Below are 27,374 nucleotides of genomic sequence, written 5' to 3'. Positions count from 1 at the left end.
CTCAGCCTTTTGCCTACATCACATTGCAAAGCAGCTGCAGATCACAGACACCACTGTCACCTCCTGGCTTGGAAATGCAGCATTTTCCCCATTTGCTCACTTCCAGAAGTAGGAGAGAAGGGATGCAGCATGGACTGTGACTCCAAAATAACTCAGGGGCTTGTTCTCATGTCAGATCACCTGATCTCCAATTAACAGTCCCAAATAAAGGAAGGACATGGATTTTTTTTTCCCTCTGTCCGCACTGGATAATTATTTCAACAGCTGTCCTGGACGTGGCAGATTTAATAACTGCAAATGAAGGACATTTATCTCTGAAATAACTGTTTTGATAAAAAAATGGTAAAATCAATGAATTCATTACTACACACTGGCAGTAATATGTCGGGGGGGGGCGGGGAACAAGCTTGTGCTGTTATAAATGATTGCAGTCTGCTGGCATTTCAGTGTTCAAGGAGTTGTTTGTGTGTAATGGAAACATTTGTGGCCTTTATGTGGAATTGTAGTGGTCTTGTATGCAGAGCACACCTTCTGCAAAAACCTTCTGCAAAAGGCTTCTGAGCCACCTGCAATTTCTGATCTACCCTCAACAGCAGAGTTTGTAGGAAATTATACCCAGGAAAGCAGTCACTGAACATTTCTTCTCTGCTCACACAATGAGGGAGGCATGGATGGAGAGCTAGGATACATAAACCTTCAGCATGCAAATAAGTTAACCTAGCACAAATCAAATTTTAATGAAGTGACTGAGTTAACTGGTTCTGCTAGGGTTAGTCACAGCAGCAAGTGTGTGAGTAGATATTCCTGCAGAACTGAACTTTCACGTACTTTTTCAACATTTCATTTCATAATAGGTCCAGCTTCAAAATTTTTCTCTGTGCTATTGAAAAATAGCCACTGAAGAAACATAGAAAATATGGTTTTCTTTGCAAAACCTTTGTATTTGTCATTGGGAAATCCTTGCAAAATATTTTCATTTCCAGTTTTGCAACTGCTGTATCTTTCCTCTTCTTTCCCTCCTGAACTTGCCACTCAGGATTGGAGGAGGAGAAATAATTGTTATTAGGTCAAACTTTCATTTACTTTTTGCACGTTACTGAAGAAAGTAAGAATAGCATTTCACTTCTAATACAGATTTTTTTTTGGACAGAACAGAAAAATCAACTAGTTCTGTTGCTCACTTGAGATTTCTTGGGCCACCCAAGTTTAGACAGAACTTGAAGACTTTCATCTCCTATAGAAGCAAAAAGGTTTACCCCAATTTAATTTACCATTATGTGAGGTCAGAAATATGTGCTAAAAGTGCCATATATTATGATCTACCATCTTGAGGCCTTTCAGCTGTCAAACTGTATAGAAATAACTCAAAACATTCAGCACAGCAGGTTCACTGGGTGTTCAGTGTAAACAAACACTGATGGGATTTATGGATGTACCTTCCAACTCTTTTTTTTTTCCTTCCAAAAAGCAGAGGTGGATTTTGTGACATAAACCTGAAAGCCCCTTGTGTGCATTAGCAAAAGTCATTTAGTCCTTGCTCATCACACCTGTGACACTCGACTCCAGCTTGGCAGCTTCTCTCTTCTCATCTGGTTTTGCTTTTGATCTCAATATTCCTTGACGGGGATTTGCAGTGACTGCCTCTCCAGGCTGTTCACAAGAAGCCAATATATGATGTGAAAACTCCAAGCCTGCAGATCTGCACAGCTATGCAGCCATCGATGGACTGGGGCCATCTGACTCCAGTGGAGGATCTGGCCCATCACCGCCAGCCAGACAACCAGTGATGGGCAGCTCTAGACTGGGCCAATTGACCAGACAGCTGTATCGAGGAACACAAGAGCTTAGATGCAACACATAGTCTGAATAAATCTGTGTTGTACTCACCATACATCTGCCCTAGAAAAAACAGCCTCGTCAGAGCGGAGTGTACTGGCAAGAATAGCAAAGCATCCGACATGATGAATAATGTTTACATCGAGAATCCAGATGTCATTTTCCATCCTGTAGCTTTAGAAATAATGGCCTGTTACTTCTTATTAAATCAAGGGTAATCCATTCACCTACAGGCCCAATGATAGCTGTCTCTGCTAATCTCCACTCAGGGAGCTATATTCATCAACAGGAAAGGCCTGTGTTTCTAGTCAACAACTGGAAGCCCAATGATCTTCTGCAATGAAATTTCAAATATCAATTAGTACTTTTAAAGTATGGGTCTGTCAGTGCAGCCCAGCATTTACATAAAACCCAGTTTTCCATCAGTAGCGTGACCTCCTGTGTCCTCAAGCACGCATATCCCGATGTTATTAATTTATTTCACAAACCTTTTTATTTACTGATGATGAAAAGCTCAGTGACTCTCTTCAGTGATGATTTTCCCAGTGTCATACAGGACTTCAGCCAGTTTAATCCTCCTATAGGTGGATCTGACTTCAGAACTGGCCCTGTTTTGAGCTGAGGGTCAGACGAGGTGACCTCCAGAAGTCCCTTTCAGCCCAAGTTTTAATATGATTCTATGAGGAAAGTTGTGATAAGAGCTATGATTAAAATGCTGTGACCTTGAAAAACAATGGGAAGTTCTCTTTAAACAACCTTTATGCAGTTTGTTTTTCGTAGCTGGGTTGAACCACTGGCATCCTTGATTTGACCTGGCAATTACAGAAACGTGCACCTGCTTGCCTTTGTCCTTCTGCTGAAGTGTGAAGAAAGGTTATTTTTCTGTGCAAGAAGAGGAAATTTAGAAAACAGAGATTAAATAAACAAATGTGTGACCAATTTATTATGAGATACTTGCACACAGCAAGATCTGGTCACATCTACTTTCAGATTCTAGTCCTTTGCTGTGGGGCTTTTGGACTGTAATTGTGTTCAGTCTTCTATTTATACAATGAATCTATAATGTAATTTCGTGAGGTACTGAGATGCACTGAAAAACATGAGAGCACTAAGTTGCTCTGCCTAATCCATATGAAACAGTGTTGGAAATCAGCCTGGTAAACATGGCAAGAGAATGAGCAAGGATTTCATCTGGGGCTCTGACACTAATCTGGAAAGGATTATCAAGGAGATTGCCTGAGATGCAGAGCACTTGAACAGAGAGGACAACGAATCCTATTTAAATGAAAGCATTGGATTGCAGGTGGCTTGTAAGCGATTAGCACACGGACTTCATACTGACCAAGCCAGTAGGAGTCTGTCCCTCACAGCCACTGCACCAGTTACATTTGCTGCTCCAGTCGCCGAATACAAATAGCGGTTAAGAGAAACAGATGATTTTCAAACATTAGCTTTTAATAGGGACAGCATGTCTGGTGAGATGAAAAGAATGAAAAGCCCTTGCTGTTCACAGTTGTAATCCACCCCCAGTTGTCTCACTGTCATTTCTCCACCAGCTCAAACACTTGCTGCTTTGGGGAACCTGCATCAACAGGAATTGAGATTAAAGCAGCCAATGCTCTGTGCTTAGTGCCCCAGCAGAAGATGTTTTGCACACTTGGGTTCACACAACGTGCCAAAGGTGGTGATGCTCTTGACCACGCTCCTCTGAGTTCCCTGCTCTGTTTTGCTTCTCTTGTTCACTCTTTAAATTGTATGTTGTTCCTAATAACACATCAGTGAGCAACTGTCCATTTGGGGTGATGTAAAGCAAAGGTCAGGCCAGCAAAATGTTTAATCACAGATGTAACTTAAAAATGTGAGAATTATCCCTTTGAAACTGAAGAAATAACTTGTTCCCTCCTTTTGTGGCAGAAACCTCAGAGCCTTCTGATTTCCTCAGTCTCGTGTGCTTGTCTTCCCCTGGCAAATTGAAGGTTTTGTGGCTTTTGGCATTTTGAACTATAGGATTTAGTTTCTAAATACCAGGAAATGTTTTGTGGATTGTAACATGTGCAGTCCTGTGTTCCTTTATCCATGTGCCTGAAGCCAAGTGTCTAGCCAAGATCAAGAATTTATGCGATGTTTCAGTAACAACTGAACAAATCCATGTTAATTCTTAAGATCTGTCAACCATCCTCTTACTGTTCTCTTTGGGTTTTGGCTACAAATAAATTATGCATGGCCTGAAGTCCCCTAAAACGTTCATAGGTTAGAGGGGTATCATGCAATGACCGAACAACTTAAGTATAGGATCTTTAAAGCCTGACAGCTATTTTTTTATTGCTTCTGACTAAGGCTAATAAAGCTCATGAGATGAGAAATACGTTAACTCTACCACACTTTTATTTTCTAAGGGAAAAAGAAATCCTTCAGCTCATTTGCAAATAGATACTGCATCCAATATTGAGGATCCGAAACTAGCAAAGCCTGTTGTTTGAATGAAAGCTCAACACCTCATTTTCCACTCATCTTGCAAAAAAAATGTGCAGTCCTGTGGAAAAAGATAGAGGAACATTATTCTAAAAATTGAGTGATAGAGAAATAGGATATTTGTGTTTTATTTTGTTGAGCTAGCCCTTGCTGGTGGGTGTTTTTTTGTGGGTGTTTGAAGCTGGGATGTGGATGCATCCTACAGCCCTCACGTAAGACTAGACAGAATTATTATACTTACTGAAACTCAGGTCGGCATTGGGTGTAACCAAAACACTTGTGTTTCTTTTTCCCATGGTGCTCCTAATCCATTCCTCGCCCTGACTTTTGCTGCAGCTGAAGGTGCTCAGTGCTTCTGAAGACCCAACTATTCACGAGGCACATCAGGCTTTCAGCAGCAGAGAGATAATTCAGACATCGCTGGGAAAGCTGCCTGCACCCCTGACTGCCCATCTGTAAAATGTAACTAATTTCATTCACTGGGGAGTGCTGGGAGGATTAATTGGATTTAGTGGCCAGAATGTACTTTACATTGGCTGGGTGGAAGGAGACTGATAAGAGTTGAGGTGCAAATTTCTCAGAGGTGCAAGGAAAAAACTGACCAAGGAGGAGGGCAATTATTTAAAGAGTCAGTGAAGCAAGGAGAAGACAATTAGCATTGGTATCACCCTAATTCACAACAATTTACAACAATGAGGCTGCGCCACTCTTCCCATCAAGGCCAGAATGCATAATTCCTTGACCTTATTATAAAACATAATTAAAAACACGAGCGAGAAGGCTGTTTGTCCACATGGGCAAACAGAAAACTGAAGGACACGTGGTGGAACTGAAGGACAAAGCTTCTTGGGATCCTGGATCTGAAAGAAAACAACAGTAGGTCTGTCAAGTCTTGGGGTACGCAATGCAGCCATCACAGACATTGCCAGAAAATTTGAATCACCCAGCCTTCACCATGTTTCTGTCCTTTGGGAGTCTCTCATCTGGACCTTAAATGCAGGGAATGGCAGTGCCAGTGTCCAAATGAGAAAAAAACCCACATAGCTGGCCCTCCTCTGCACAAGGCTGGGTTTCTTTTTTCCTGTATTCCTGTAGGTTATCTTAGATGTTAACCTCAAGTGTCTCCAGCAATGCAGCATGGAACAAACATTAGAGAAGCAGATGGAATAGCAGGAGCAGCAGCATCAATACCTTCTGAGTGGATTAGAGGCTGGAGTGCAGCTGCCACTTCCCTGATCTTTTATTAGCACATAATGTTATTAATTACAGAGTTAAAGGAAAGACACTGCAAAAGGGGCAAGAGAACAGACCTCTAATGGAATTGTGACTGTTTTATACCATGGCCTTTCCGTTCTTTTCTGTGTCATATTTTCTTATGTGGAGTATCTGTTTTATATAGGAGAATATTTTTTTAAGAAGTATGTGAAGTTAGGGACTTAGGCCAGATCAGTTTGCAATAAGGAAAGTACACCTACCTGAGCTTACCACCTTTAAAAGTCTGCCCTATAGTATTTTTAGGCTGTTTATGGTGCTTCTGTTTAAGAGCTTGTTCAGGAAGCAGTGGACAGAGAAGTGGTAAATTTCCTGGTTAACTGTGATTGCCTTCTTTTCTTCAATTAGGGAAAACAAACAAACAAAACCAAACCAACAAACAAAACCAAGGTGAAAACAAACAAAAAACCCCACAACAATAACAAAAAAAAAATCCCTGTTCTGAAGCACTCCTTAACTCCTCCATCTGTGTGATGTTCCATTCTCAAATAAAAACATTCACAGATTTCCTACTATGTTGAGAGCAGACATGCATCTCAAAGTCCTTTATACACCATATAAATAGCTTTTTCCCCATTGTACAACCATGGAAGGTGATTTGATGGTGGAGGCCAGTGTCAGAGCTGGGAATAAAGAACCCAGGTAGCCTCCATATATGTTCACTCAGCCCACTCTTCCTTTCAACATATCAGCAATGTCCTCAGGACTGAACCCCATTTCTTCAGCACATCCTCCAAACAATGCTCATTAGGTTCTTTGTAATCTTTCAATGCAAGTAAAATTTTCAAAATTTATAGCAAAATTTATCATTTGGAGAGAACCTAACCAGCCATGTCCTAAGAACATGGGAATAGGCACCTCCAGCCACCATTAATGTGGTACAAATCATTCTAACTTTTGATGTATCTGCAAAATGTATATGGGCTGAATATCAACCTCCTTGCTTTTTATAGTTGTTTGCAAAACACCCAGTGCAGTGCAGACATTATTTATAAAACTATTGATTTTTATTATTCATCTTTATGCCTGCCTTGTTCTCTGTCTGTTGGCTGATCACTGTCAGATGCACTAGATTGTACTCATGGATTGGACTGGAGTTGATGGGATTAATTCATTTGATTACATTGAGAGAAATCAGTGGATTTCACATCAAATAGAATCAATAATCTGAATTACATTAGGCAGATGAGCAAACGTTGGACAGGATCATTGCTTGGGTTTTCTTGGGCTGTTACAATGGTTGAGATCAGCGGATTGAATTCGTCTGTGTGAGGTATGGGGACCGGCTCCATTTGAATCGCACTGGTGGGCTCAATAACTCCAATTCCTTTTTAACTTGAGTTTTTACTGATCTTTATTATAATAATTATACCTAGCGGCAATCACCCTCTCTGGTACACACAAAAAGTCCATTATATGACACAGAGATGAAGTGGCTCATTTTCCCCCTGTTCTAATTTGGTAAATGGTGATTACAGAGGTAGGAGCTTAGCGAAACCCAATGAGCCTTGATGCGTTAGTTAGATTTTTAGCAAGTCATCTTTACGGAGACCTAACTGCATGTAGCCAAGGAAGATGACAAGTCCCAAACTCTTGCCTGCTGGTAGTGTTGTTATTCTCTTGATTATCCTTCTGTGTTAGAAGGACAGGACAAACGGTTACGGCATTGCATGTGGTTGTCTTTCTCTTGTCCGTAATCAGAAGTGTTGAACTGCTTTCTAATCCCCGAGGGGAAAAAGAATTCATTAGATTTCATCTTTTTTTTTTCCACTCCTGAATGCTAAGTTTCTCTTCCTTTTTGACTCTCTTCCTGGGGGAAATGTGTGAGGAATGAACGTTTAGAAAAAAATATTATCTTTTGCAGTTCCCACATGATGCTGGATTCCATCTTCTGCATGCACCTGCAGCCAAATGTCACTGTCGCAGAGGGGCAGGGTGTTAGCAGCATTTCCTTTCAATTCACTGATCAAAAATAAAAGATTAGCTGCCTCTTTCCCAGCTTAGTGACATAAAAACTGTGCAAAAGTAAAAGGCAGACAGCGTTGGCAATGAGAAGAAAGTTCAGCGGGTCATGACCGAAGCTGTCATTTGAAAATAAAAGTTCATTCATACTTTCACATACATAACACTACCAGATTAGGGTGCACAAAACATGAGTTTTGACAGGAACTCAGGGAGGGTTAGAATAAAGGATTAGAACCAGAGGCTTCACCTGTGAAACCTCTTCAAGGTCAGCCCAGATATTCTGTATTTATCACACATTTGTGTCCAGCTAGCATTTCTTGTTAAACTGATTGAAGTTTGTACTGAAAAATCTGCATTACTGTTAGAAGGGAGACCAGACTCTTGCTCTTTTCTCTCTTCTTCTACTCCTCAGACTTTTTCTTCTGCCCTAAGAAATGAGGCCAGAGACTGAATCCACAATCTGTGAAGCTGAACAGTTTTCCACCAAGTCTGGTGCTATCGGAACCATCCCAGACAAGGGCGGATATGAAGGAGGGACAGGGCCTCACCTGCTTTTCTCTTCCTATTCTACCTTTCTGCATGAGTGAGTCATTTAATTTCTCCATGTTCTTATTGCTCAAATATACATACAATGAAGGACATTGTGGCAAAGCATGGATAAAAGCAAAACAAATGTATTTGGAAATACAGGCAATGCCAGTGTCTGCCCCTGTATCTTAAACAGTGAACTTTTTTATTTACAGCTGTAATTTACAGCTCTAAGTTAGTGTTTCTAGAAATATTGACTTCATTTTAACTTCAGAGGTCTATCACTTTTTATTACAGAAAGTGGTTGCCCATTGTACTTATGCAGAAATGGAAAGGGACATTTCCTGGTCTTTGTCTGGAAGGGCAGACTGGATTGGGCTATTAAAGGACAAGGGAATATGCCTGGTTCAGAATACAAAACACATAGCAGTACTCGACTTTTTATCTGTTTATACAATGCTCTCCAACCTTATTGAATGCTACGGTATTGGGTCAGTTTAAAAACAGATTAATGCAGAAAGCCTGATTCACATTTTGTGCACAAATAATAGAAAGCTGCAGCATTCGGCTTAATAATATCTCAGTAAATCCAACTTGCAACTCGCTGATGTTGCTGCCCACCTGAGACCCGTGTCTCACCCCCTCTGATGCGCCCCCTCTCCCTGGGAAGGCTCAATCTCATCTCTCTGTGCTTAGCAGAAACCAAAGTAACTGGACTTGCTGCTGGAAAAGAAGAAATATGTGATGTTAACAGTTCATTGAGCTGTGAGATGAACAAGCTGGGTGTTGAAAAGGAAATCCAAGCTAAGAGTACATTTCCAGTGTTAATAAAGCTTTTTCCTTTTGTTGTGTATTTCCAAACACTGATTCTAGAATGGTTGTCATCCGTTTTCTCCCAGAATTAGACAACAGGACATATTTAAGGTATCTTTGACTCATTTATCCTTGCTAAATGATAGCTCTTACTGCTGCATTAGGAGATCTGTTTCCTCCTCTATCTTTTGTTAAAAATTCTGTCGTGTCTACTGCTGTCATTGCCTTTTGCAACAGTGTTCTACAGCAGTTTGGAGTCTGTCGTGCCTGCGTCCCCCTTTAAACACGAAGCAATAAGCCGGAAACGTATACGTGAATTTACTAGGAACAGAAGCAAGATTGCTTCCTTGTCAGAGGGAGATGAAGCAATATCTCTTCTGATACATGAAGGTGCTTTGCTCTATTACACACTGACAGTGTCTTTGGGACCCAGACTTGTTGCTGATGATGGAGAAGACTTCATACAGGAGCAATCATGAAGACAATGGAGAGGACACAAGGAGCTGGGTGCACGTGGTAGGATAGTAACAGAGACAAACCTGCATGGGTGAAGTTTTCCTTGAAAGCCGTGGTTTTCATCAGCGTGTGGTACCTTAGAGAAGATACTTTATTCCCCTTTATTTCCAGCCACAGAGGCATTACTACAAAAGCCACGTTCTTTCCACTTTTTTTTGAGAATTAACATAGGTAAGACAAGTGGGAGGGTGAGCTACTGTTACCAGATGTTTTTGCTCTCCCTCTATGTGAGCAGATGTTGCACGCAGGCCGCTCTCCAATATTCTTGGCAGGAGCTAACTCAAATAAAACTTTGCACTACACTTTTAGATGGTGAAGAGTTTCAGTTGTGGGCTTTGGGTTTTTTTTAGGAGCATTATGTGTAGCAATTGCATAGCCTGAAATGATTTAGAGATCATCTATGTTACAGTGAGACCATTTGGCGTTTACTTTCATGAGCCACAATGGAGACCTCATGCTGCAGCGAGGTTTGTCTTGAATTTGTGTTTCACTGTCACAAAGCCATCATCATCTGCTTTTGCTTCTGAGTTTTATCTTTTGCTCAAGAGAGGAATACTATATATTATTCACATCACATTAGTGTTCACAACATGTGAGGTGCTGGACAAATGCATTATAAGAAAACAGTCCCTGCTGTGAAGAGTTTACAACTCAGGCAGAAAGAAAAAAGATGAAATTTAGAAGAAAAGAGATGTAACATAAATCCAAAATGAGATAAGAAAACATTCAAGGTGTCATGATTAACAGATGTGTTGTTAATTTTATTTTTTTAATGTATTTCCTTTTATTGGCAGAGATAGTTGATTTTTTTTTCAAAACTCACCCTCCTGCTGCTAAAAGAAGTTTAGTGTGAAAACATGAAACTGGTTTTTCTCTTTTTAATTGAAATTTGATTTTCAGAAATGCTTTTAATTTTTTGAAAACTCAACTGCAGAAGTGCTTTCTTAACCTGTTTTTTTTAAAAAAATAATCACATGTTGGATTTGCCTTTTAAAAAAAGAAGCCAAAAAATTTAACCCAGAATTGTACTCACCATAAAAAACTCTCCTTCCTCCTTACAATAATTCCACATTTGGTGTGGCACTGAGACCAGGTACCATGTCATCCGCTCACATCCATCAGCTTGGATGTTCTCATCGCCCTGTGTTCATCCCCCAGTGACCTCCAGACACATCTGCCAGTTCTCTCTGTGCTTTAGTTTGGTTCTTTTCAGCCCTCATGGTGGGTGATCTCTACCACACTTTCTCTTCTGTTGAACACACCTCGTGTCTGTGAAGACCAGTTCGCACATAGCAAACGGGCTTCTTCCAGACCTGCTTTTACCAACTACAAAGCTTCTTTCCATCTCTCAGAAGGGCAAAAATATCCTTTCTTCTGCAGAAATGCTGGCCACCCTTTTCTGTAGTGCAGGTCCACCCCTTGCCGTGCATCTCCCCCATCCTGGGCTGCCCTGGCCAAGGGAAGGTTGGATGGGAAGGACAGGGAGAGCAACAGGGATTTGCACCCTGGAAAACCCTCCTTTGTTACAGCTTTCCTCCCTAATCCCATAGAGAGAGGCAAGGATTCTGCTCTTGCCCTGTGACTCTTCCTGTCCTTTCAATACTCCTTTCACAGGCTTTGTTAAACACCACCCAAGTCTTGTTATTTATTTCTGTCCCCTCCAGAGAGTCCTCCTGCTCTTTCTCCTCCTCTAAAACCTGCCCTGAAGGTCAACACCAGCCCTGTTGTGAGCTTGCTGGGGGGATCACCCACCAGCCTCTCAAACAGAGCTAGAGTCTGGTTTCCATCATCCATTTCTCCGAATTTACCTGCAAAAAACACAGACATGGCAGCTCAGATGCTCATCTGCCCAGCAACTTGCAGTTTTTTACATCAAAGGGGCATACAGCTACCAAACCAGAACAGGAATGTCCTGCCTCAACCTTGCACTTATTTGTAGTGGTTCAAACCACTGCAGAGTACACAGGAGTGCTGAGCCGTGGTGCTTAATAGCAACAATTTCATTTCACTGTTTTAATCTCCTGTGTAATTCTTCTCCAGCATATGTCCCATCCCCAGCACACCTCAGGCCTGGCCTAACGCAGAGGTGACCTACCACCCCATACCCATCACCAGAGCAGAGCTGCACATCCTTCCGCTGTACACAACAAATTTCTTATTGTATAGTTCCAGCCTGCTCCCCCGCCCTGGGGGACCTGGTGGCTCTTTGGTGGCCATACCCTACACCATACCTCCATCTACAGAAACGTAAGTCTACCTAATACTGGCTCTTGGAGGACCTCCTGTCTCATGAAGACTACAAACATGTATCTCTTATCGTAAGCCTGCACATTTATCACCAAAAGTCCAGAGCAAGCTGGTAGCTGTGTAGGTAGCAAATTGTCCATTTAACTATGGGATTTTAGTTGGCTTTTTCTATCAGGTCTTTTTTATAGCAGCCGATCTGCAGCGAGTCCTTGAATCATACAATCGCCTTTGTGCAACTACAGTAGAGAACATCCTTATTTTATTTTCCTCACTGGCTTTCAGTTCAGTAGCATCATCCTTGAGGTGTCCTGTAAAATCCTGAAACACGGATGCAATAGCCTGTGTTTGCATCTAGACAAGAGATGGCAAGTCCAAGTGCTCCGTCACTTTGATGTGATTTTTAGGAGCAGGGATTATATTGCCAGTGCTAACATGGTCTCTTAGGCTATTCATATTTCATTAAATTCAAGCAGACTGCATTGCTGCAAGAAGTGGGGGAGAACCACTGTTTTGTGTCACGTCACAGAACTGAGTACAGAGAGCGGGGACCTGGGCAGGCACTGGGTGTTCTGTTTCATAGGAAACTCCCTTCAGAGGGAAATAAATACATTCAGGAGCAGATGAGGTCCTCTGGTGTCATTTTTTAGTTTCCTTTCAGTGAAATGTAAATGCCAAAAACTTTTTAGTTGGTCAGAACGTTCTATTTTGAACAAGGAGGGATAACATTTACTGACTTTAATACTGATCTTAATTCTTTCTATGTGAAAGATGTACCATCCACAAGGGCAACAGAGCCCTTGTTCGGGTTTGACAACAGATAGATCTGGAGTCTGGTTAGACTGCTCTGTCTTGTCCTCTCCAAAGGAGTGTGGTAGAGGAATTTTGCATTTTCTGGTTCCGGCGTGTCATGGTAGGTTATTTTTTGGGTGCTAGTTTCCTATTTGTTATCAACAGCTCAGTTTTCTACTTCAGCTGAGGTATGTTTGCAGGGCATTGTAGCTGGACTTCCCCTGCTTTGTTTTCTATCAGATTTCTAGATTTTCTTTCTTTGCCTCTCCCCCAGTTTATTGAACTCCCCTTGATATGAAACAGAATTCACCATCTTAGATGTTTTTCTCTCTAAGCTTTTCAGTGTCTCCACTGTCACCTCTGGTTTTGTTTCTCAGACATAGTTCTTTAGGCAATTTTCACAATTTATGGTTGATGATTGTTGCCACTTTTAGGGTAACGTTTGCTTTTGGATGTAAACTCAGGTTTCATATTCGGAAGAGATTTCTATTGGAAAAATGAAAAAGCTATTGAAATGTAAAACTTGCAGGAATAAATCATAGAATAAAAAAAGTGTTGAAGATGTTTTGTTTCATTTATATAAATATACTTAAAGGAGCAAGTGACATTGCAGAGAACTATCAGCAGATGGCAACTTCACCAGCAGCAAGCTCAGAGGAAAGCAAGCTCTGCTGCTTTAAGAATGAGGTATCTATTTTTCTCCAGTGCATAAATCTATAGATTATAGTTATTGCTTGACAACCTGCCACTAATTAAATTATAAATGACATGACAAAAAAGAAACACTTTAAAATCACTAAATAACTTTTTGGGACACTTTTAGTACATTGCAGCTATGCTCCATTTTCTGAAGGAGAGTGACATCTCCCAGTGTTTTTATTTAAAGTAAATTGAAGCAGTGAAGAAGCTGACACATCTCCCTTCACGGGAAACGAGGGTGATTTGCTGCAGGAGTCTCTGCGAACAGCCTGGGCTCATTCCTCATTTCCCTGCTCAGTAGCTCTGCCTGGACCTGCCATCATCCCCCCATGAGCTGCAGCTGATTTAACAGGTGGTGGAACCTTCTGCAGGTAGGAAGAGAGTTCCTGCCCTTCGCCATCTGTCTTGTGCTGAAGGAGAAATAGCCCAAATGGATCATCCACCATGGGGCTTGCAGTTCTGTGACATTAACCACTGCACATAGAATCATTTTGGTTGGAATACACCCTCAAGATCATGGAGTCCAACCACTAACCCAACACTGGTGGAGACCATAACAAATGAAACCTCAGGTTCAAATGGCACAGGCTAAGCCCAGAAATGTTTACTCTTCCCAGGTCCACCTGTAAGGTCCATTGCCTTTAGCAGAAAGTCCATACACCGGTTCTGAAACCCATGTCCCATCTCTGGGTGCTTGCAGAGCCATGTGTCACCCTGCAGATAATTAGCTGATAAAGCAGATTCATTGCCTCCCTTTTTCCACTGGAAAACGACATAAATCATAGAAGATTTTTTCTTTGATAACTTAATGCTGCAGATGTGAAGTGTTTGGGGATGAATAGGATTCAGTGTTTGTTAATGAGAGTTTAATGTCTTCATCTTCTGCATTAAACTGCAGTTAATTAATATTCATTCAATTAGAAAATGTAAAAATAAATTATACAAAATTAAGCTTTACACAGGAAGCAGGTGACCTCATTTCTGCTGTTTTCAGGTGTTAATTAGATTAGCCTCCTTCCTATAAAGGGGGAGGCATCAAGCTTTATTAGCTTTCTAGAGCCCTGCAGTTGCCTGTGGACCTTTTTACCTGGGGCTGTTTGGTTCCAGTCTGCTCTGAGCTGGTGGAGACCCAAAGCTACAGCCAGGTAAAGCACAATGATGGTCTTTATTAGTCTGGGAAGCTTGCTGGTCAGTGGGAAGATTCTCTCTGATGGAGTATTGGTGTTTTTGTGGAGCTGGGTATTAACTGGGGGAGAAGGATATCTGCTCAGTTGGTGGCAAACTGGGAGGAGTTGTACGAAGTCTTGCTTCTAGTCTGGTTCTGCTTGGTGGCTTTGGGTGCAAGATTCTTTATCCTTGTGTGTTTCCACCCCCTTCCTGCTCTGAAAGGATTGTCTAACCTTAGAGTCCTTCAGGAAATGCAGTAAATTGTGGAGTTGAGTGTCTTTGGCTCTAGAGAAGGTGTAGTCCTCTAGGATGAAGAGGTGGTCTAACCCAACCAAGGCTTAAGGCAGTATGAAGCAAGCCAGCCTGAGCTTGTCTTTGTACAGATAGACCAAAGGTGACCTAAATAATCACTATTATTGGTTTATCTAATGTAACTTTGAAGTCATCCTTACCTTGAGTCAGGGGTTGCACCAGATGACCTGCAGAGGTCCTTCCAACTTCAATTACTCTGTAATACTATGTTCCTTCTGTTTACCCAGATCCTGAAGCTATGCTTGTCTTCTGCTGCAGAAATACTGTAGAAGGCAGTGAGAGTCAGTAGAAAACTTAAACTATTATACTTACAGACCTGCTGTGGATTGCTGCATACTGTGCTGGGGTGGGGAGCAGAGCAGGGGGCATGAAGGTTTTGTGCTGTTACCTGTTTTATTGTGCATCGTTCATCACTCTCCTCTTAATCTGGTACTATCTAGCAGCCCTGAATAGCAATTTGCTTTTAAAATAGTGGTGATTGGGAGTGCATCTGTGTGAATAAAGCTTAGAGGTCATGTCTTATGTTTGGAGATCATCAAAAGGAGTAAAACACCCTTGGATAAGGGTGGGTCAAGTAGGGAGAGTTTGGGGAATGGAATTGATTTTGTGTGTACTGTTTAGAGTCAAAAGTAGTACTGACTATCAATGACACTGCTTTGAGATTGCTTGTGATGATAATTACTTCTTGCAAAGGAGGAGGGTGTGATAAATACTTTAGAACAGCTTAAAAAAAAGTTACAACACTACTGACACGAAGAAATGTAGAACCCAATTGTGTTTCACTATGCCGTCTCATCCTGGAGAGAAATGGGATTATTCTTAGTGTGAAACTTCTTATTTGGTTCAGGTCATCATAAAGGCAATGATTTGCGAAGGATATACAAATGGACTACAGTGTTACAGCCACAGGCACCTTGGCAGAAAGGAGGATATTTCATGGAAGGGAGGTCAACGATGCTGCAAAGGACAATTTTTCCTTTGCTGTCTGGTCCTGCTGTGGCCCTTTACAATAGAACACAATAATTCTACCATGGTTTGCCCTGTTGTGAATTCCTGTGATGATTGCCATCCCGTTGCCTTTTTTTCTTTTCTACTGCTTCTGTATGTTGTTCACTCTCCTACACCTCCTCATTAGCTAAAATATCTTAATCTTCAGAACCTGTGCTTGGTTCCAAGCCAGACTCCTGCTTTCTTTGGCTCGTTCCAGCTATCACAATAGTTGGCACCAACTGTTAGGGCTGTGCTTAAGGCCCTAATTCAGGATATTGCTTATGAGATATTGAGGTACTTGTTTGTCTGGTGTAGGTGATGCTGAGAGGCATGGGCTGCTGTAGTGATTCACTGGAGTGCTTTTGTATTCCTCTGTGTTGCTCTGACTGCCATTAATTTACTGTGTCCTGCTAAGCTGCAAGGGGAGGAGGGAGGCTCCCAAGCATCAGGTTTATAGAGTTATTTGGGTTGAATGATAATCCCCGATCACAATATGTGCAACAAAAGACTTCAGCACATCCTTAACTCTTAATGCATGTGTCAGGTCTATTGAAGTCTGGTCCTGTGTGCTGAAGTGCTTTACCGAATTGAGGTGCTTGTCTGGAGTCTTGATGTTACTCATCTTGCTGGACCTGGCATTGTTAGTAATTAGTCCTTCTCCTGGCTTGGAGATGAGCTCCAGGCATTTAGAAGACTGGTAAGGCTGTGACAAGACTGATCTCATTAAAGGGTTAAAAAAAAAAGGCACTTCTCAAGGTTATTGGGTTATCCTCAGACTCATGGGCCAAGAGCAGGATGTTCCTTATCAATTGCTTTCTGCTGTAACCAAGAAAATATGTTTGTCCCTACATATATATATATCCCTCACAAAACCTTGCTGAGAAGGAGGTAGAAGCCTTTGGGAGATAGGAGACCTTACCCTGCATGTTCTGTTTTCCAGGAAAGCTTTTTGTTACTGAAGTCACATCTGCTTGAGCAGAGAGCTGACAAACACACTGCAGCTCTTCACATCCCGCTCTGCAGGTTAGGTTTCTCCCTAACATTATAGTTTTTTCTACCTTATCATCCAGACAATGCCTTTTTTTCTGGGGTAATTGGGAGAACTGGCAGTTGTGGGTTTGTCAAAAAAGGAGAGTAGCCTTGTATTCCCCACCCAAACCCACTGCTGAGTCAAGAAGTGTTTACACTTGACAAGATTAATCTCACCAACTATTTGAAGACTTTACTGGAGTCTTTCATTTCACTGCTCACTCAGGCTGCTCAGGAAGATTAGAGTGATTGCTGATGGCTTTGCAAACTGCTCCAGTGGACACTGAGTAAATATTTTAGGAGGCACAACTGCAAAACACTCCAAATCCAGCCCTTGCAATGACAAGCCTCACCTAACCAGCCCAGTCAGAAGGGGAAATGCCAAACCCTTGACCACAAATCCTCCTTGTTATCCTTTGAAAGACTAGAGTCATGCTCAGATACCTGACAGCAGCATACCCTGATCTGCTGGTGTTTTCTGTACTGTGCTTCTGGGCAAAATCGAGCAAATGTGAGGTCAGAAGCTGGGCAGGCAGCTGGGCATCCACCCATGTGTTTGGTGTCAGCTTGGGATTCATCTTTCTGGCATGCTGAAGACTTCACTTAATCCAGTGAAAATATTTAGAGATACCTATGCTGCTTGTACTTTCAGATTATTGGAAATTTATTGAGTGGTAGGCCTTGTGAGTTAATTGCATGTACATTAAATGAGCTACCAACTAGCTACGTATTTCTGACCAGCAGCCATGATGTTCAGGTTAGACCAGAAGGGATGGATATCCTGCTTAATTTTTTTCTCTTTTTCCAAAATGTGTGGCTGTAAGAATGGAAGGGTTCCTGAGAGCACCTCATGCCCCAGTTGTTGCCCGCTCAACTGAGTTTGAGCTTTGTACTCAAACTAAACCTTTCAAATCTTAATTTAGTATGGATTATTTTAACAGCAAAGCTAGTGGAAGATTTGCTGTTGAGGTCAAATCTCTGGGCAGGACTTCAGCAAAGGCAGTGCTCAAGTGTAAGGGGCAGCCTCTAGGCTTTGGGAAATGAATATAGTATTGCATGTTAGCTCAGGGGAGATCCCACCCCGTGTTTCTTCCAAGTTTTTTCAGTGGGATTCAAATATGGTAGAGATCTTATTTTAAACATTCTGAAGAAAATCCAGCTGCTATGCAAATTCTAGCTTCAACAAAACTAGGTAGCATCTATGATGATATCTGAACAGATATAAGATCTGTCCAAAAGTAAATAATTGGGATTTTTTCCATATGCGTCTCAGATTGTACTGAAAATTAAAATCACTCCTTCTCAGAGCATTAGAGCTTTGTGTGATTTCCTTATGTTTATGAAAGGGCTGTAGCACCCTTCAGTGAAGGTGTCCCCTCCCCTCTTTCCATCTTACAGGTGAAAAGGTGGATGTTCTGGTCTAGGTCTATGGTCTGAATAAGTGGGGGCACTGCTGACTGAAATGCCCTGATTCCTGGTGTGCTGCATCTCCCCAAGTCAGTTCTGCTTATTTCTCTTTTCACATCTTTCACTTCCTCAAGCACACACACTAATGATACTGGTAAAACAAGCATAAAATTCTTGCCATTATATTTATCTCTGTTTCCTTGGCTTCTGTTCAGTCTGAAAAGTCCCACTAAAAACAAAAGAAAAAAAAAAGCTATTGTGTCTGAACTGATTATAGACCATCAGACTTGATGTCCATTTCAAATGATGACCAGTCTTCAGAGATGGACAGATCTGTTCTCCTGGTTGGTGCTGATGGGTCATACATTCCTGCAGGAGAAAATAAGGGAGGGCAGGCTCTGCAGCTTGCTTTTTTCCTTGGGTGAAGGGGACATTTTCTAAATGGGATTTTATTATAGTGACAGTTCTGAGTGTGAATCACCCCATTTATGTGATATTTCCAGCAGCTCCACCAATTATGGCCACCTTTGCCACGAAGAACAAGAAAATTAACAGCAGCTAATGGACTGACAAAGCTTTCAGTGCCAAGGCACTAGCATATGACAAGGCAGATCAGTCCCCACCTGCCTCTTTTCTTATTTTCTTCACTGTCAGATATTTATTATAATAGTTGAAAGGCAGCATTTAGCTAGCATAGCACTTTCTATTTAAGGTGCTGTGCAGAACAGGCCATTCCACAGATAAAGGGAAAAGTATGTTTGAGGATGATATTGGGACTGAAATGGAAATTGCCTTAAATTGGGTTGGCGAGCATCCTTATTATTCATTGGGATGATTTAAGTACCTGTTTTAGAAAAGAGAAAAAAGAGTAAAGGGGTGTGTGGGGGGGAAATATTCTAAAACTGAAACTGTTCTTTGCTCACTCATTAAATACATTCATAACCCAGCAATACCTCAGAGATTCTTCCTCGTGGCAACCTCCATCCCAGCTGGGTTGCAGAAGGATTCTGGGGTGGTCTGTCTGGCACCAGGTTTGTTTGGATCAGTTTTTAGGGGGAATATTTGCTGAATTTGAGGACTGGTAATGGCTAAGGAAGGGATTGTGTCCTTTGCATCAACCTTTGTGTGCGAGTGCCTCGAGAGGTAGGAGAACAGTCTGGTGAAGGATTCACGTGGGACTGTCCTGTATTTGTGGAGGGTATAGCAGACTCTATAATACACAGTATGTTGTGATTCACATCTCTGGAGCAATCTGGAAGCTATGAGCAGCCTAGGATGAAGTATGCTGGACTGATTAATCTCTCAGCTCACTGTGGGGTTCCCAAGTGATGAACATAACCTCTCCCTTTCCAGTCATTGCTGGTGTTTCTATGCTGGGTGCTTCAGGATTTTCATGACAATGCCAGAAAGGACTATTACAGCTGATACTGGATTTTTCCATGGTCTGGTCTGTAGGATTTTTGCCTCATGAGCCTCCAACATGCCTCTGATACTATCTGGCCTCTCATGGCCCTATTTAGAACCTAAGATCCCTAAAGTGCTTTTTTGGAGGTACATGCTAGAATTGCATGTTATGCTTTCGAATTGCAACTGGTTTGGAGAAGTACATAGTTGCAGGTGCTGTGGGGCAGCAATGCTGTCCCAATATTCAGAACAGAAAATGAGGAACTACACTATCTAACTGCAAATGAGCAAGAGCTGTGCTTATCAGAGTGTAATTACCCTGATCTGTGACCTTGAGGGAGCTGAGACTCTGATAAGAAACCCTTGGGAAGGGTATTCTCCTGTCAGCCTGAGAACATGCACAGAGATTAGTTTCTGCTGTTATCCTAGTTTTTCCTTTATTTCTTCCTCCTTTTTTTTTCTTTTCCTGCAGAAAAATCTTTGTGAGGTTTGTGTCTTTTAAGCTTCCTGGGCAGCAATCTGAAGAAAATCACTTTCACATCATTTTTCTGGCAGGGTATTGGATGTTTCTGGGTTCCTCTCCAATGAACTGTGGGCAGCTGTAGTGTTCTAGTGTCATCTGTAGTGGTCTGCTCCTGACAAAACTTTATAATTTGGTATACTCGTATTCCCAGTAGTCATTAGCTCTGCAGCCTGAGCATCATTTGATGGCATTTTAGGGGCCTGAACACGTGGTGTATGAATAGCACTGAAGGCAAAACTGAGATGATGGTTTTGCCTTGGGCATGTGGCTCTTCACACCCTGCTGAACGCCCTTTAGTGGTTTAGTTCAGACCTAGGTTTAATTCTACCCTAAGTTAAATAAGATACGACACTTGTACTCTAGGCTGTACAATGCAAGATGCCTCCTCAGCTACTCAGCTTCTCTGCAGCAAATTATAGCTGCATCCCACCTATCCTATATCATTTTAAACTGGAAGTAGCCCCTTCCATCTCAAAGCACACTTACACACTATATCCTGTCAGTCCCACAAGGAAGGCAGGTCCAGATACCTCTGAAACTGAGTAAAATGCAAGTCCATAGTTTCAGTTTTGAACTGAGGGTATGTAGACGAGGTCCTGGATCCTTCCTATCATTGTAACATATGATGTTGCCCAAAAAGAACTCGAGTTACTGGAAAAAAGAATTAGCAAGTATATCACCAGAAGCTATGCAGAACTGCTTTTTTGTGTGCATTTCTTCTAGCATCTCTGACTGCGGAAACCACGTGGGTACAATTCAGTTTCAACCATGCCTGCTAACCATATATAAACCAACAAAGCCTGGATACAGATGTACACTGCTCACATAAGTTGGCTCCTGTGTTAGGAAACAGATGTGTTCCTTGTAGGCGTCCTAGGTTATTTAAATATCCAGCATCACTGTATTACATATAGCCTTGACATGGTTGTTTTACACTACATTGTTGCTTCTCTAAAATGCTAATAACAGTGCTGTGCCCTCCCATGTTAAGAGCAGCATGTACATGTTATTATTGGAAAGAATAATAATTTAATATCCCATTGGAGCAGCTCAAGAAGGGCTATTCTGGGAAAGGAGAAGCTAGAAGTCTATTCTTGCTTACCTGCATCACCTTGTGTATGTGGCTTTAGTTATGATTGATTGCCTGCACTTCCCAGATTGGTTCCAGGGACACTGTTCATTTCTAGAAAACTTCTAGGAAGTTGAAACCAGAGGAGACTCTTTCCTCAAAGCCTGTGTCTGCATTTGAGGGTCCTCAGTCCCTTGCCTTGCCTTTCTGTGGCCCCATGCCCATAGGCAATAAGCTCAGAGCAGCTTTCTTGCAGGGTATTTATCAGTCTGGGGAGATTCACTTGCTTTAGGGCCTTTGGGAGCATACCTCCTGTTTCCCAGGTTGTGTCCAGAGCTTTAGGGATGTAGTTACATCGAGCCAGGACATGCCCTGAGGGTCCTGAGCTCATCTTGGCTGCTGCTGTACTGACAATATTGCTGCTCTTGAATCCAGACTCAGAAATGTGAATTGACAGCATCCTGGTAAAGCTCAAACCAAAACTGCAGCTTTCATTTTGCTGCTAATTGTTCGGAGTTCTGTGAACTCACGTCTGTGGATGGCACTTAAAACTGCCTCTGCCTGGTACTCCTCATAAACAGATGGAGAGTTTGTTGACGTTTCTGTGACAGCTTGAAAACTTGTCTCCTACCTCTGAGCTGAGCCCTTTCTGCCTTGTCCTCCATCTGCCATCTCATTTTAAAACTAGCAGAACAACTCGAGTGAAGCAATTCCGACTTTTTCCATCTGTGCACAGTTAATTAAGAGGGTAATGAGAGCTCCGAATGAACAAGCCCTGCATTAATTCAAGATATGATTAAGAGAAACATCCCAAAATGAAAAATATATATGTGCCTGCATATATACATTTTTTTAAAAGTTGGAGTCCCTTTTGTCTGTCCCTGTACTTCCCAGTATTATGGCTGTGGATGATTAAAAAAAAATAGGAAAGATGGCTATGAAAAGTTGAGTCTGTATTCTGAATGTGAAATCTGTGTATAAGGAGCTCAAAGGTGCAGGGACTGTTGTAGCTGGGGCTCTGCGTGTTGGGTTCCCCTCTTATGGTGTCTCTGTGTGTCAAGATGGGTGCTTGATAGTGGAAGAAGAAAATGCTGTTTGGTTTTTCATTGGGTTTGAAAGGTGAGCTACAGAGACAAAGGCTGGGAGAGAAGCACAGCTGAGGAATTACTCCAAGTGAAATTAATTTAAAACACATGGTTCTCCATGATATTTGCTGTTGTGGCCATCTCTGGGTGTGTTTTCAGCCAGGCAATATGTGATCGCATGAATATACCTTGGGAAATTATACAAGTAGTCAAGGCTGTCTTGGCAGTAGCTCAATTAGTAATTCCAGCCTAGGCTGAAAAAAGTGGTATGTTGCTTAGTTTAGCACTAGTTTAGACTAAAGAGGCAGCAAGAAGCACAGTCAGGGACCCAGGAGTATGAACTGCACAGGGGCTGAGGATTTCTGGTCCTGAAGAGTTAAAATCAGGAGCTTAGCAGCTGCGGGAGGATGGGACTGCAATAATGTGGAAGGTGAGACAGGACAGGCAAGAAAAGAGGGCACGAAGGCTTCAGAGTGAGGAAGAGGAGAGAGCTGCAGAGCAAAGCGGCAGCTGCCTCCAGTTTTATAGCTTGGATTTGCTTTACTGGGGGTGGGAAAATGAGTGGCACTGAAGAGGCTGAGTGAATTCCTGTTTGGGTTTCTTCCCCCTACTTGGTTTCTTGCAGCAGCAGGAAACACAGAAAATATTTCTAAACAAAGCCTTAAATTGGCTGTTTGCATTTTGCCTGTGAAATTTCCTGCGGCTCGCAAATTGGACTCTCATCCCTTCGCTGCCGGGGAAAGCAGACGCATTAGCAGCAACTTGGCAGAAAAACTCAAATGCAGCCAGCAAAAAGGGGCTCCGTTTCACCTGCTAAAAGGCTTTATTAATTTTAAAAAGTTTTCTGCGCCTCCTGGTGCTCGCTCATTGTGAAGCCTGTTGCCTGACATAGCACGGAGTAGAACCCTTTAAACCCTGCCCTGTGTGCTGTTTGCTCAGCAGCCTGTGAGACGGTCGATTTGAAGAGCTGGTGGCATTTACACACGGTACTGAGGAGACAGCCCGAGCGGAGTGTCCCCGACCCAGTGATTACACAGAGAAACACAGGGTAGGACATAAGCCATCAAAATATGTATTCTTTCTTATTTCTAAAGGATTTCCAGAGTGCTGTAGGAAATGGTGCTGGGAGAGAAATCAAGATATGATCCCCTGCCCCAAAGGAGCATCAAGATTGTCACTCCTGTCAGGCATGTGTCTAATCTGTCCTCAGAACCTCTGAGTGGGTATTTCACGTCCTCCCTGGGCCATCTTTTCTGGTGTTTAACTACCCTTGCTGTTAAAAAGTTTATCTTAATGTCTAGTCTGAAGCTCCCTGGCTGTAATTTAAGTCCGTTACTCCTTGTTCTACCCGACATGGAGACCATATTGATTCTACTTTCTGCACAGCTCTTTCTGAAAACAGATACCTTCCAAAAGATGTATATGGGGTTCAGCCTCCAAGGAGGAGCAGGGACGCAAACACTTCTCAGACCCACACTGGTGACACTTGCATGTCAGGACTCTCCTTGTTCCTCCAGGTAGTTGGTATTTTCACTCCAACAGCAGAGCTGGGCTGATTTTTGCACTGGTTTGAGGCTGATGCAGTGTAAACCAGAATTGGGGAGGGGGTTGCCCAGAGATGGGCTGGGGCCACAAACCAAAACTGAGCTGTTCCACAGTACATACCCATAGTGCCTGTGGTGCGAGCTGGGTTTTACAGCCTGGCTTTGGGGAACACCTGAGCATCAGGAGTTTTTGTACTGGGACGTTCAGCAGTTACCCCTAGGAATACAGATGTGTCCTGTACCGATATCCAGAGCAGCTGTAATTTCCAAATGTCATTTCTGAGAAGAAGATGCCAAATTTAACAGCATTAACAGCACCTGAGACAGTGCATTGCCTTTGTATTGAACGTGTGTGTATATAAGTACCACTCTAAGCAAAACTGAATTTGTAGTCTGAGGTGTTCTTTATGAAATTATTGAAGACTTGTACTAAACGATTGCGTAATTACCTGTGTGTATGTATACATAGGCCAAGCAACAGAAACCTCAGGGCTATGCTACCTGGAAATCCTGGACAAAATCTCTGCTTGGGCAGAGCAAATACAGGCTGGTGTGATAAGCCTGGACAATCCTGTGGGGTTTATAAGCATAGACACAGGAAAACATTGATCCAAACACAACAAATTTCTGGAGTGCCTGAACTCCCAACACACATAACAATCTGCCCCACTGATCAGAGCTTCAGTCAGGCTAATTTTATGAAAAATAAATTGTTATAAATTTCTCCTTTTTGCACTGCAGCATGTGCCCTGCTCTGAGTTCTAAACCTCTGCCATGAGCTGCTCCAATTAAACTTCCCAGCTGAGTTTTCAACACTTGAGAAATATCGTTCATAAGGTTTCTGCTTAATGCTCAAACTTTTGGAGGGTTAATCTTCACATTGCATTTGAACAATAAAACGGACAAGTAGTTTTTGCTCAAATCTGAAGAAAATGAAATTCTTCCTCAGGCTGGGAATTTGTTGTAAGTTTCCATTTAAAAAAAAACAAACCCACCTTCCTACCAACTAAGTCTGAAACTCCTTGAAATAAGGGCTAGTAATGGAAGTGCTGACAGTATCTTAACTAAAGCAGCGTGAAAGGAGTGATATAATAGTTTATTTCAGGTAATGCCATGGTGGTTTTTAATTTACATAATGTCAAAAATGCAATATGTGAACTTTCTGAAAGCAAAAAAGTGGTGATAAAAACATCTATTTATTCCTCCTGCCTCCTTGCAGAAATGAGAGAATGAACAAAGCCACAAGGAAAAACCTCAAGGCCATGGTATTTGCATGAAGCATGCTACACATAATGTACCCTGGAAGTCTTTGAAAGAGAAGCTGACCCTGTATGCTTACTCTTGTCTCAAATCATTTGCTAGTTTAATAGCTTAACATTTGCAAAATGATGTTTAGATTCTTATCCCTTCCTGGCATTAAAATAGAGCGGGTACATAGTGAACGTGAGTAATCTGTGGAGGACTTCCAGGTCCCAAAGTCAATTTTCATCATGGTTTAGCATCTCCTTGCTGTGGATGCACAAGGTGTAGTGCAAATGGAGGAGCCTGTGGGGTCTGAGAGCTCTACTGGAGTTTGGGCAATTTTGGGGAAGATTTGAGGGTGTTTTTTTTTTAAGAAGGCTTTACCTGACCGAGTGGTGTGGGGACACGTCACCTGCTCCCTTGCCCCACGCTCTTGAGCCAGTGGCTACTTGGAGGACTCAAATTAGCATCTTCATCACAGATTGATCCTAGAGGTCAGTAATAACCCTGCTGTCCATCCCAAATTCTGAAATAAATGTGTTGGAGTTACTAAGAGGTTGATGTAAACAGAGAAGGATCAGCCAGCTCCTTCCTAAACAGCAGATCTATTGTACACTTACTGCTCAAAGAAAGTCCTTTGCCTTCCAGAGTAACTGTTTTACATTTATTCTAGAAAAATGCAGTTTGTTATAACCAGTCCACTAAAATTCGAGTTTGGAGTTGCTAATATTGAACCAGTCTGAGTATCTTCTGGGACTAGAGTTAACATCTGTGTCCCCTTGGACATTGTTCAGTTATATGTTATTTTATTATCTGTAGGAAATAGGTCTGTGCAGGCATTGTACAAACATAAGCAAAGGAGCATGTCCTGTGCCAAAGACTTTATATGGTGAGGAGTGGGGGTAAAAAGGAAATTTGGGGAAATTGAGGTGATATGGGTCACCAGCATCTCTCAGGAGCAATGCAGGAATCTTCTCATTGGTGTCAAGTTCTCAAACCAGAATTTTAGCAGATTTTCAGCATGTCAAGTCCATGTACTAGCCCTCCACACAAAGGGGAAACTCCAGCTTGAGCTATTAACACAACCCAGTGTGACACAACAGAGCTTGCAGCCACTAAAGCAGCCTAGTGTGACAAAAAATTTCAGAGAGACGCTAATAGAAATTTTGCATGATAAAAGGATCCACAGAGTAAGAGAATCCCTTGTGACAATATTGTACTTTAAATATCATTCATAAAAATAAAACAAATAAAAGTCAATTGTAAAGTCCAGGACACCATAAAATATGAGTTTGGTTAGAAACACTTAGAAGGAAAATTTGCTTTAAATCTGTGTAACCACCTTGAAGCCTCACACATTTACGGTTTTAATCTAGCACATTAGTGAGATTAGTACATGGGGTTTTTGCAATTAAACTGCATATTTTATCACTTCTTCTACTTTCAAGCTATATAAACTTTCAAGGAATTGCGTGCCTATAAAATGTTGCCAGAGCCCTGCCACTGTGGGAGACAGAAGAACAGAGAGACAGAAGCAATGTGGGTGGCTGCTTCCTTTTTTCTTCTTTTTATTCTTCTTTTTTTCCCCCTAAATGTGTCATTAGTCAATAAAACCAAGGCTTTGTAGAGGCAATGGTGGGATTAGGATACACACACAGGGAGGCTCAGAGCTTGGGTTCCTGCAGGGAACTCTGCTTGTTGTCACAAACACTTTCCAGAGAAGATGCAGGGTGAGTCACCTGTTTTGCTGAGGAGGAAACCAAGATGGCAAAGGTAGCGCTGACAGATTTTCCCAATGGTTTACCTGTTAGCTAAATCCTTTTCTTTCACCTTAGGCCAGGTCACTGTCTGAGAAAGGAGAACTTTCTCCTCCTTGGCCCTTACATGTGCGAAGTACAAAGAGGTTCTTCCCCTTTCTGCCTGTGTTATGTGGCTATTTCTCCCTCTCCTCCTGTGCTCAGTTTGTCCAGGTTTGTCTTATCACCTTTTATATTGCATCTGAGTTTGTCTTCCTCAAGACCTTCATTCCTAGTGACCCATTAGAATAAATCTGAGCTGGACCTTTTATATTGCAAAAGACATGCAAGCATCCATGCTTGCAGTGTTTTTTAGGGTTTCAGAAGGCTGTGCCTTGGTCATATCAACCACAAGCCTTTCCTGCTTGAACTACAGAGCAGGTGAAAGTGCTTGTTTCTCATTTTGCATCAGCCACCAATGTTTTGGAGGGTGCAGGAGTCCAGGCACATCTTCAGTTAGCAGCTGTGTGTGTCCTGGAGAGCAGAGCTACCCTGGATCTGGTCCACCGTGTTGATCAATGGGTCCTGAACTTCCGACTCTGTGTTGGAGTTACCTTCCACCTCATCCAAAGTGCTTTCAGGCATGTAAAAGGGGGCTTTAGCATTTCTACCAAGTAGAAATGTAGACAGACAGATAATGCTCTGAGCAGAAAGAGAGGCAGAAAGGCA

General features: G+C 42.1%; 1 long non-coding RNA gene across 1 annotated transcript in view; it reads left to right on the top strand.

Moving 5' to 3' along the window:
- The first annotated feature begins 14,196 nt into the window (after positions 1-14,196).
- Positions 14,197-27,374, top strand: part of LOC110358557 (uncharacterized) — a 36,999-nt gene continuing 23,821 nt past the window's right edge. The window contains exon 1 of the long non-coding RNA XR_002413132.2: positions 14,197-14,282. This is a non-coding gene — a long non-coding RNA (uncharacterized LOC110358557). The remainder of the gene's footprint in view (positions 14,283-27,374) is intronic.

The sequence above is a fragment of the Columba livia genome, chromosome 19 (assembly GCF_036013475.1).
Source record: "Columba livia isolate bColLiv1 breed racing homer chromosome 19, bColLiv1.pat.W.v2, whole genome shotgun sequence".
Classification (NCBI taxonomy): Eukaryota; Metazoa; Chordata; class Aves; order Columbiformes; family Columbidae; genus Columba; species Columba livia.
Note: the sequence above shows the minus strand (reverse complement) of the source record. Positions and strands in the feature narration are given on the sequence as shown.